We start from the raw sequence: 10,100 nt of genomic DNA on the forward strand, positions 1-10,100 counted from the left end.
TAAGTCTCAGTTTAGAATTGTATAGTTTAGAGTCTTTTATCCCTCAATGTGCTCTCGTATTGTACTACACTCTCTGTGTCAAGCACACATTATTCTCAAGGACTCCTTGCTCCCTATTTATAGTCTGTTTGCCCCCTTTTGCCCTCTGGCAAGTGCTTTAGTAACCTCCGGACCAGAACAAGCAGAATAAGGAAAAGTTTTTCCCCAAAGCAGTCTCCCTAATGAACTCTATAACTTCATAGCTAATCCTCCTCACCCACCCTTTCTTATTATTGACTGCATTACATTTACTATTTATCACATTACATAATCTGGGTATATTTTTTTATATGTATACTAGTGCATCTAATAAAATTTAAATATCATTGAAATTTTACTTTATTTTAGTAATTCAGTTTAAACCCCAGCAACTGATTTAAAATGCAGCAGCACGAATTGTTTTCAATCTTCAGAAGTCATGTGACTCCTTTCCTGCTTTCCTTAGACTGGCTTCCGGTTGCCACCCGCATCAAATTCAAAAACCCTGATGCTGGCCTACAAAGCCCAAAATGGACAAGCTCCTTCATAATTGATGCCAATGATCAAAGCCATATATGCACCAAAAGCTCTTAGAGCTTCCAGTACAGCTTGGCTTGACCCACCATGACGCAAAACCCACAGAAAACAAACATCCTAACTCCTCTCTGTCCTAGGAACAAGATTGTGGTACGAACGTCCACTAGGTGTCAGAACAGCAGAGCCACGTTTTTCAAATGCCGACTGAAAACTCACCTTTTCAAAGAGTTATTCACAATAATTCACACAATACTTTTGTGATTGATCAGATATTTTTTTTCATAATTGATTAACACCTCATTTTCTATCAATGTTTTAACTAATCCCAAATTCTATGTGCAACAATGCAATTTACATACAGTAATTACAACACTTTAGTTTACAATGAGTTTTAAAACCTTTAAGTTGAAGGTTTTACAAGGTGACAGTGATGCTACATTCAAAACACCCCATTTTAACTGTCCCATTTCAGTTTTTAAAATATAATATTAAAAATTAAATAATAACATAATTAGCAAAACAACTGAACTCCTGAACTCTCTTCTCACCTCTTTAACATTTAGTTTCATCGTCTTGTGATTTCTGGTTACATTGTGATCTCTCTCTCTCTCTCTCTCTCTCTCTCTCTCCGTTCTGCTCTTTCTTTTTTCAAACATGTTTAAAACATATGACAAAATTAAAAACAAAATTCAATCACTTAATTTGCATTTTACTTTTTCACTTGAGCACGGGTCATATGTGACAAAAATAAAAATTAAACTAAAAAGACCTTTTGTCATTTCGTTTTCATTAACATATAGGTATTTTACAGTCAAATCTAAAATGCAAATGCTAATTGTGAAAAGAAAAATAAAAGATTCACTGGTAACGATTTTATTTATTAGTCCTTGCAATGGGTTACCTCCCATAGTTATGTTTTCCTGGTGCTTATTGTTATATTTCAAGGAAGATTGATTTTAATCTGGACTAAAATAGGCACTCACTTTTTTTGTTTTTTGGCAGCCGTGGTAATTTTTAAAGTAGCCCAAACACACCCCGCCACCCCTGAATTTTTACCTGCTATTGGTTTTAAACGAGCCCAATTTGGCGGGAAACCGCGAACCTGGCAACTCTGGGAGCAGGCTACAGGCTGATAATACTCACCCCCTAACGGTATATGGCGATTAGCAGCTAATGCTAATACTGCTTCAGCCTGGTACTGGAGAATTAACTGAAGTTCCTGTATAATGTATAGTTTTGGGGAAAATTAAAGGATTTTACGAGCGTCTTATAGTGCAAAAAATACGCAACTTATGACCCTGTTAGTTGTGGCAAAAATTTGAATGTACATTTTCCATCATTTTGTGTTTTTTTTTTTTTTTTTAAGTTTCAAAAATATGCATGGCTGGATGGATGACACAAACCCTTTAACCCGGGACTGTGCACAGGAAAGATGAGTGAGATGAGCCAGTCTGTCATAGTTCATGCAGAAATGACAGATCCAGAGCGATGTGAGAACATGTCTGTAAGATGCTGAATATGAGTGTGAGGCCAGATTTCGATTTCTCGTCTTCGTGTGGAGAGTGCGGGCGAGAGGCTAATCACACACCCTGTCAGAAGTTAGAATGGCATGTGTAGGAAAGAGTCTCATTACAATATCTCAGACACAAAAGTATGAATCGAATACTGGATTGATTGCAGAGAAGAGACATAGATACACAGCTCCAGGGAACTTAGGTTTTTGAAGTCAGTTCAGAGTGAGATTTTGCTAGGAAGGGCAGGGTGGTGTTGGTGAGGGGGTTCGGCACACAGGGGAGTGGAGGGGGTTGGAGGTTCTGATTGGTGTGGTGACGGGCTCACATACTTTGATTAAACTGATAGTAAACATTATTAGCCAGACTCAATATTCCCCGACATCAGGTCTCATTATTTTTGTAATGCAAAAAGAAATTTTGATTAAGAAAACAAAAAAATCAAATGATGAGATGATTTAGGCCCAGTCCCATTTCTATTTTGTACCCCATTAGAGGGAGAATAAAGGCACAGCACATCAACATCAAAACCTCATCCCAACTGTGAAACATGGTGGAGAGGGCTTCATGGTTTGGGGCTGCTTTGCTGCCTCAGGGTCTGAGGGGATTGCCGTCATCAACGGAAAAATTAATTCCCAAGTTTATCAAGACATTTTGCAGGAAAACTTAAGAACAACTGTCCACCAACTGAAGCTCAACAGAGGATGGAAGACGCAACAGGACAGCGACCCAAATCATAGAAGTTAATCAACATCAATTAATCAACAGAAGAAAATATGCTGTCTGGAGTGGCCCAGTCAGAGTCCTGACCTCAACCCAATTGACATGCATCATGACCTCAAGAGAGCAATTTGCACCAGAATATATATATACCAAGAATATTGCTGAACTGAAACAGTTTTGTGAAGCGGAATGGTCCAAAATGAATGCACAGTGTGCATTTCAATAATGTTTGATTGGTTTAATGTGGATTTTTAAACTGTAAAGCATATCAAGGAAATATGTCTTTTTGCGAAACATTATGAAGGGCAATATATTTCTAACATGCATTTATGTAATCATGAATGCATATGTGTATTCATTGCACATACCATAATATAATTAAGACCAGATGTTTCTGTGGGCAATGGAATTCATCAGAAATGTTTATTATGTGTGTTGTAAATGTCTGCAAACTTTTTCTATACAAGCAGACACATTTAAACAGCCTAATTCATCATTACCTTTCACAAATCATAAACATTCGATAGTGCACATCTCAACATGGAACTGTTTCAATATTCAAAGTCAACAAAGCCTTTTTGGGAAATTGTTGCTCGCTCCAAAAGTGCAGATACCACGCCTCATATCTACTGCATGTCAAACTCCCATTTTTCCTTTAATGGATGCGCAACATCTGCATACATTTCATAGCTTTAACTTTAAAAGCATTGCATTTCACTAAGTGTATATCCTTTTCATAATATATAGTGATTCATACAATCCTGGTAAGTACGGTCTACAGGCAACATAAGCTTACAAGCAGCATATTTAGAAATACATAAATTAAGAACAATCTGCTGTTATTTTAGTAACTCATTCCAAAATGTAAAACTCATATTATATTGATGTATTAAACACATAGTGATCTATTTTAAGTGTTTATTTCTTTTATTGTTGATGATTATCTCTTACAGCCAATGAAAAAAAAAAGAATATACCTGAAAATTACAGTGTTTCAATAAATCTTCTGTAAAAGCACAGTAAAAATCTGTAAATTTAAATGACAAAAATCCTGTTTTTTAACTCAACTGTTCAATGTTTAAGGGGTTTGAATGGTAATGTATGTGGTTTCAGTGTAAAAACACACTCACTGATGTATAAACACAGTCTTTGGTGTAAAAATACAGAGCAGTAAAGTAGTTCATTTTTTACATTTTGCTATAAATAAGAAGTAACACACATTAACAAAATAAAGCAAAATGGAACACAGATATAACCTTCAGTTTTACTGTTTAATTAAGTTTCAGGGCTGCTTTACAGTAAAAATGATTATTTATTTAAACACTCTTGGCTGGAAAGTATTGTGATACACTGTTAAAAAATAAAATGTAAAAAAACAGATTTTAATTCTTTATATATATATATATTATACTATATATATATTATACTATATATATATATATATATATATATATATATATATATATATATATATATATATATATATGTATAAGTATATTATACTACTTAAAAAAGGGAATAATTATTAATTTTACAATAAACTGTCCTTTATTTACATGAAATATTTCACTTTCAAAAGACTTTTATTTTTTTTTAAAGTATCATATACTCCTTATTTGACCTTATTTTTATAAGGAGTATATGATGCTTGTTTAAGAATTTAAATCTGTTGAAAGGGAAAGATTTCATGTAATTATAGGACATGTAATTATAGGCTCTTGTAAAATGGCAGTAATAGTTGTTAATCATAGTAAATACAATAACTGTTTTTTTACGGTTTATATCAGTTTTAAACGTGACAGTATTTTTCTGTTTTTTTTTTGCACCTTTTTAACAGTGTATATCACTAACTAGCTACTAGCTAATAGCTAAAAAGCAAAAATTCAGGCTAGAAAAAGTAAGTGTATCTCGGTGTTGATGACTTCCCAAAAGATATATCTATTAAAAAAAAACAGATTTTGTTAATAACTTCCTGTCCTATTTGGGAAATTTTACTTTTTACAAAAACTCACTGCCAGCCGGTGGAATCCCACTGTGGGTTCAACTGAGGTAAAAATCACAACAGCTAGGCCTCCATCACCTGCTATTATCAGTGTCAGGTCAGGCCACAGCCTATCCCCCCCATGTTCAATAGACAAGAAGCCACAGACTCAAGGATGCAGCAATGATGAGCCACAGAACGGTCAGACACTGGTCTCCAATCAGATGACCCTAAAAAAAAAAAACACTCCCCCCTCCCCTGCAGGTGACCTACAACAATCAGAATCAATTCTGACCAGAGAGGAGAAACAAACGAAGCTGATTGACTCAAGAGATCATCAACTAAACTGTTCAAATTGCCGTGTGGAGGAAGGGAAGACGGCGCATAAAGCTTTTTGACATTTAGTGAAAAATCACAGGTAAACATTATTCTGCTTACCTCAAATATAACCAATCAGAACATCATGCTTAGTGTTCAAATGTGCTTCTTATTAGATACATTGCTAATGATGCAAACAAACACTCAAAGTCAACGGTCTCTCCTAAAGCCTGTCTGACGAATACGTGCTTATACATTTTCTTACAGCACTTTCAGCTGTTATTAAGACTGTTATTAATGTTTCTGTGAATAATATAAATAAACATGTAGCTGAACTCTGGGTAAGCCAATTCTGAGAACTGATTACAACTGATTCTGATTACAGACCAATTATTAATACGTTTTATAAGTATTATTTTTAAAAGTTAGCAATTATATACTGCATTATCTCACAATATCTTATCTCATGCTACAATGAAACATGCTAAAAAAAATAATTTAGAATATAGTAAATACCTGCCAGCTGATTGCATCACATGTATAGTAATAAAGTATAGTAAGTAAATGCAGGTTACTAAATTTAAGGGTTTATTTACTTTTTTTCGCTTGCAATAATGGATGCGTGCAATGTGGATGTGTTCAATAGTTTTATATCAATTCCAAATAGCTAGGAGAGATTAAAAATGCACACCAAGCAAAAGCCCACTGCCTTCTATATTTGCAGCTGTAGATGTAAGCTGAAGTTCCATGTTTAAAAGTACAGGGCTTGCTTAGCGATTGTCTATCTTTCAGGTTAATATTTAAACAAGGTTTAAATATCATTTTGTGGACATAAGATCTCTGTGACAACAAGTGAATTTGAGATAACTCAGTGTCTCTCTGAAATCAGTTCTTGGCAGGAAACCTCAGAAAGCATAAAAACATCCAGGGCTTGATGTTGTAAGAGAGCAGGAGAATTATATCTGAAAAGTGCTCCATCGTGTAAATCACCTCACTATTATATTACAGCAACAAACACACAACCTTTGTGTCTAATGCAGTTTTCCCTAAAGGAAGTCCGCTAGAAAAATCAACAGGAGAGTTTTTTTTATCACTGGTTAGTGTCTATTGTGTAATATCTGTTATAATAAAGTGTTTTAACCCATAAGAGCCTGAATTCCTAATATTGATACCAAACTCAGGTTTGAATCAGATAATCATGGGTACATGACTTAATATATTAAGACACAACAACAATTATTATTAACAAACTAGTACTAACATTTTGTTCTTCAAATAAGATCAGAACTACAGGGGTTGGACAATGAAACTGAAACATGACATGTCATTTTAGTGTGGGAGGATTCATGGCTTAATAGGACCATCCTGGCGGCCAAACTTCATTAATTGCACATTGCACCAGTAAGAGCAGAGTGTGAAGGTTCAATTAGCAGGGTAAGAGCACAGTTTTCCTCAAGATATTGCAATGCACACAACATTACGGGTGACTTACCAGAGTTCAAAAGAGGACAAATTGTTGGTGCACGTCTTGCTGCCGCATCTGTGATCAAGACAGCAAGTCTTTGTGATGTATCAAGAGCCACGGTATCCAGGGTAATGACAGCATACCACCAGGAAGGACCAACAACATCCAACAGGATTAACTGTGGACCCTGTAAGAGGAAGCTGTCTGAAAGGGATGTTCGGGTGATAACCTGGATTGTATCCAAAACACATAAAACCACGGCTGCTCAAATCACAGCAGAATTCAATGTGCACCTCAACTCTCCTGTTTCCATCAAAACTGTCGAGACAATAAATTATTGTGGTCTAAAAGCAGGTGTTTCAGTTTCATTGTCCAACCCCTGTAGTTCTATGAAATGTTAAACATTTAATTAAAATAAAAAATATATAGTTTTCATAGTAAAATGGCTGGAACAAAGCAGTAAAAGCAAAAGTACACTATTAATAGAAGCTTGTCTAGTTTTGTCTCCAGCACTGACCCTAAACCTCTCCTACATTCTGTAAATAACAGTCAGATGAACAAACACACATTCACACACTGTCCTGTAGTGATGCTCTCAAGATGTTCAGTTTATGTCACTTTTAGGGTTTTACACAGCTTTTAAAGGGTCTGTGACACATACAACACCATGGCTACTTTTGGGTTAACTAAGTTTATTGTTTCTCTTATCATTTTTGTCTTTTAATTTTAATTGTTCTTGCTTATTTTATGACGATTATGATTATGTGGATCAACCCCAGCAAATGACATGTCTCTCCAAACCATCACTGATTGGTGGAAACTTCACACTAGACCTCAAGCAGTTTGAACTGTATATCTCTCCTCTCTTCCTCCAGACTCTGCTCCCTTAATTTCCAAATAAAATTAAAAATGTACTGATGATCAGTGATGGTTTGGAGAGACATATCATCTGCTGGTGTTGATCCACTGTGTTTTATTATCAAGTCTAAAGTCAGAGCAGTTTTGTTTTCCCACAAAATCTTACAGCACTTCCTGCTTCCCTCTGCTGACAACTTTTATAGAGATGCAGATTTCATTTTCCAGCAGGACTTGGTACACTGCCCACACTGCCAAAAGTACCAACTGGTCTTATATAATATTCAATTTTTTTGAGACATTGATTCTTGTGTTTTCATTGTCTGTTAGCCATAATCATCAACAATAAAAGAAATACGCGTTTAAAATAGATAATTCTGTGTGTGATACATCTATAAAATATGAGTTTCACATTTTGAACTGAATTACTGAAATAAAGTAACTTTTCAATGATATGAAGTTTTTGAGATGCACTTAAATTCCTCCAGAACCTCAGTGCTAGCCCTGAATTGGTCCTGTCCCCTTTATTAATTTTGCAATATGTTGGATGGCTGAAATGCTGGGATGAATGTATAATAACAGAGGAAATTAAGTTGTTCGGACAAAATTTATAAAATCTATTGGGTTCATACTGCCTGCAATCATATAATAAATAAAGTAAATGGAATTTAATTGCAATTTCTTTAAGTTGTAGCAAATTAACACTGTTAATCGTCTCACAGGCTTATACATTACAGCAAATATAAAAAGCTGCTTGAATGATACTTTCATATAAATCAGGCTTTTGACTGGAAAACCACAAATTAACTGATTTCAGCTAAAAGTATTTTTCCCTTCTCTGCCACAATCAATAAAGCCGCAGCCGGCTTGATGTGAGGAAGCATAAAAAATCAGTGTCTTTATTCAATAATATCTGGAGTGTCAACCTGAATCCACACTAAAACTGCTATTTACTGAGAAAAACCTTCACTTTCCGTCCCTTCTCTTTATTTATGACCATCTGAAATGCTCCTTCACAGAACCTGGAGCAAAGATCTATTCATGAAAATATGGAATATGTTTTTGTTTTGGCGTATTTTTTTTGTGTATGGCTCATTTATTCTAATATGATAAGACAGATCAGTGCATCAGATGATGTATTAAACACACACACACACAAACACACACTGTAGCACAAACCCACATTCTGCATTGTAATGATTCAGCACAAAAATACACAGGTCTAAAGCCCTGCCACTATGACCGGGGATCATTAGTTTGAATCCCGGTCATGCAGCTTGCCCTGAGCTGCTCGAGAGAGAACAACAGGCCTTGCTCCCTCTGGGTGGGCCTTGCTCTCTCTGGTCTTTCCCCTCATCACTTCTAGAGTGATGTTGATCAGCACAAGGCGAGCTGGCTACTCAGTAATATATTTGCATTGTAATAAAATGCATTTATTTTTAATGGGCATAAAACAGGGAGCGTAGTGCATCCCACATTTTTCAATATTTAATATAACATTTTAGTCATGGCTTTTAGAAAAACATGTTTTGGGGGGTAGTGCACTTTAGGACCCTGTGGATTCCCCCCCTTACATTACTTTTAATTTTTTTACTTTAAAGGAGAACTCTGGTGTGAAACGGACTTGGGGTGTAATGAAACACGATAAGTATGAACTTTTGTCGAATAGCTCACCTCTGTTTACCCCCAGAATTCTGCAATACAGCACTTTTAGCCAGGTTTACAATGCTAGCAATATGGGGCATATTGTTTGATATGCAAAGAAATCACTATTTTTTACACCATTAATAGGTAGCATGGAGGACCGTATTGCAAAATTACTTGAATAACAATGCATGAATATTATAGAGATATTTTCAGCAACAAATTAATTAAAAAATCACTTTGCACTCTGTTCCCCTATCCTAAGAGCTACTTGAATGTATTGTATGTATAAGCTGTGTTTTTAATAATCTACATGTGCACTCTCAAATTTATGAGTGCCTCGTTTTAAATATCATGGCCCTTAGAATGAATAAATTAATGAAGTGTGGAGCTCCTTTGAGCTTTATTTTTACTTTGGTGTAAAAATAAAGATTTCTTTGCATGACCAATGCTATGCCCCTCTTGCTAGCATTGTTAGCCTGTATGGAGCATCACCTAAAATTGCTGTATTTCGAAATGCAGGAGGTAAACGGAGGTGGGCTGTTCGACAAAAGATTGCACTTGATATCATATTAAATTACAGCCCAAGTTCATTTTACACCGGAGTTCTCCTTTAAGCAGTTTTAAAACCAGTACTTTTATACTTTAACTTGAGTAAAAAGCTTGAATTGATATATTTCTATAGACACTAAGGATGAATGGTAATACTTTTGACACCTTTGCTGATCAGTTATTTATCTCGCTGTTAGTAAACTCAACAAAAGCATGAGTAGACTGATAAATCAGTGAGTAGGGTGAGTTTCCCAAAAGCATTGTTAATTAATACTTAAGAATGTTCCAAGTTACTCCAGTTCCAGTTCAGGTTTTCATCTTCCTTTGTCTAGTGGTTTCTGTCTTCTACTCCTTTTAAAACAGAGAGGCTTTACTCAAATTGACACATTTTGCTTGTTTGCTTGTCAAAAACATTGCTACAGCATTAATCCCATTTAAATCCATCAAGACTTATTATAGACAGATTATACTAATTCAAATGTGTAAAACAAAAGTG

Source organism: Astyanax mexicanus, chromosome 23 (genome assembly GCF_023375975.1).
Source record: "Astyanax mexicanus isolate ESR-SI-001 chromosome 23, AstMex3_surface, whole genome shotgun sequence".
Classification (NCBI taxonomy): domain Eukaryota; kingdom Metazoa; phylum Chordata; class Actinopteri; order Characiformes; family Acestrorhamphidae; genus Astyanax; species Astyanax mexicanus.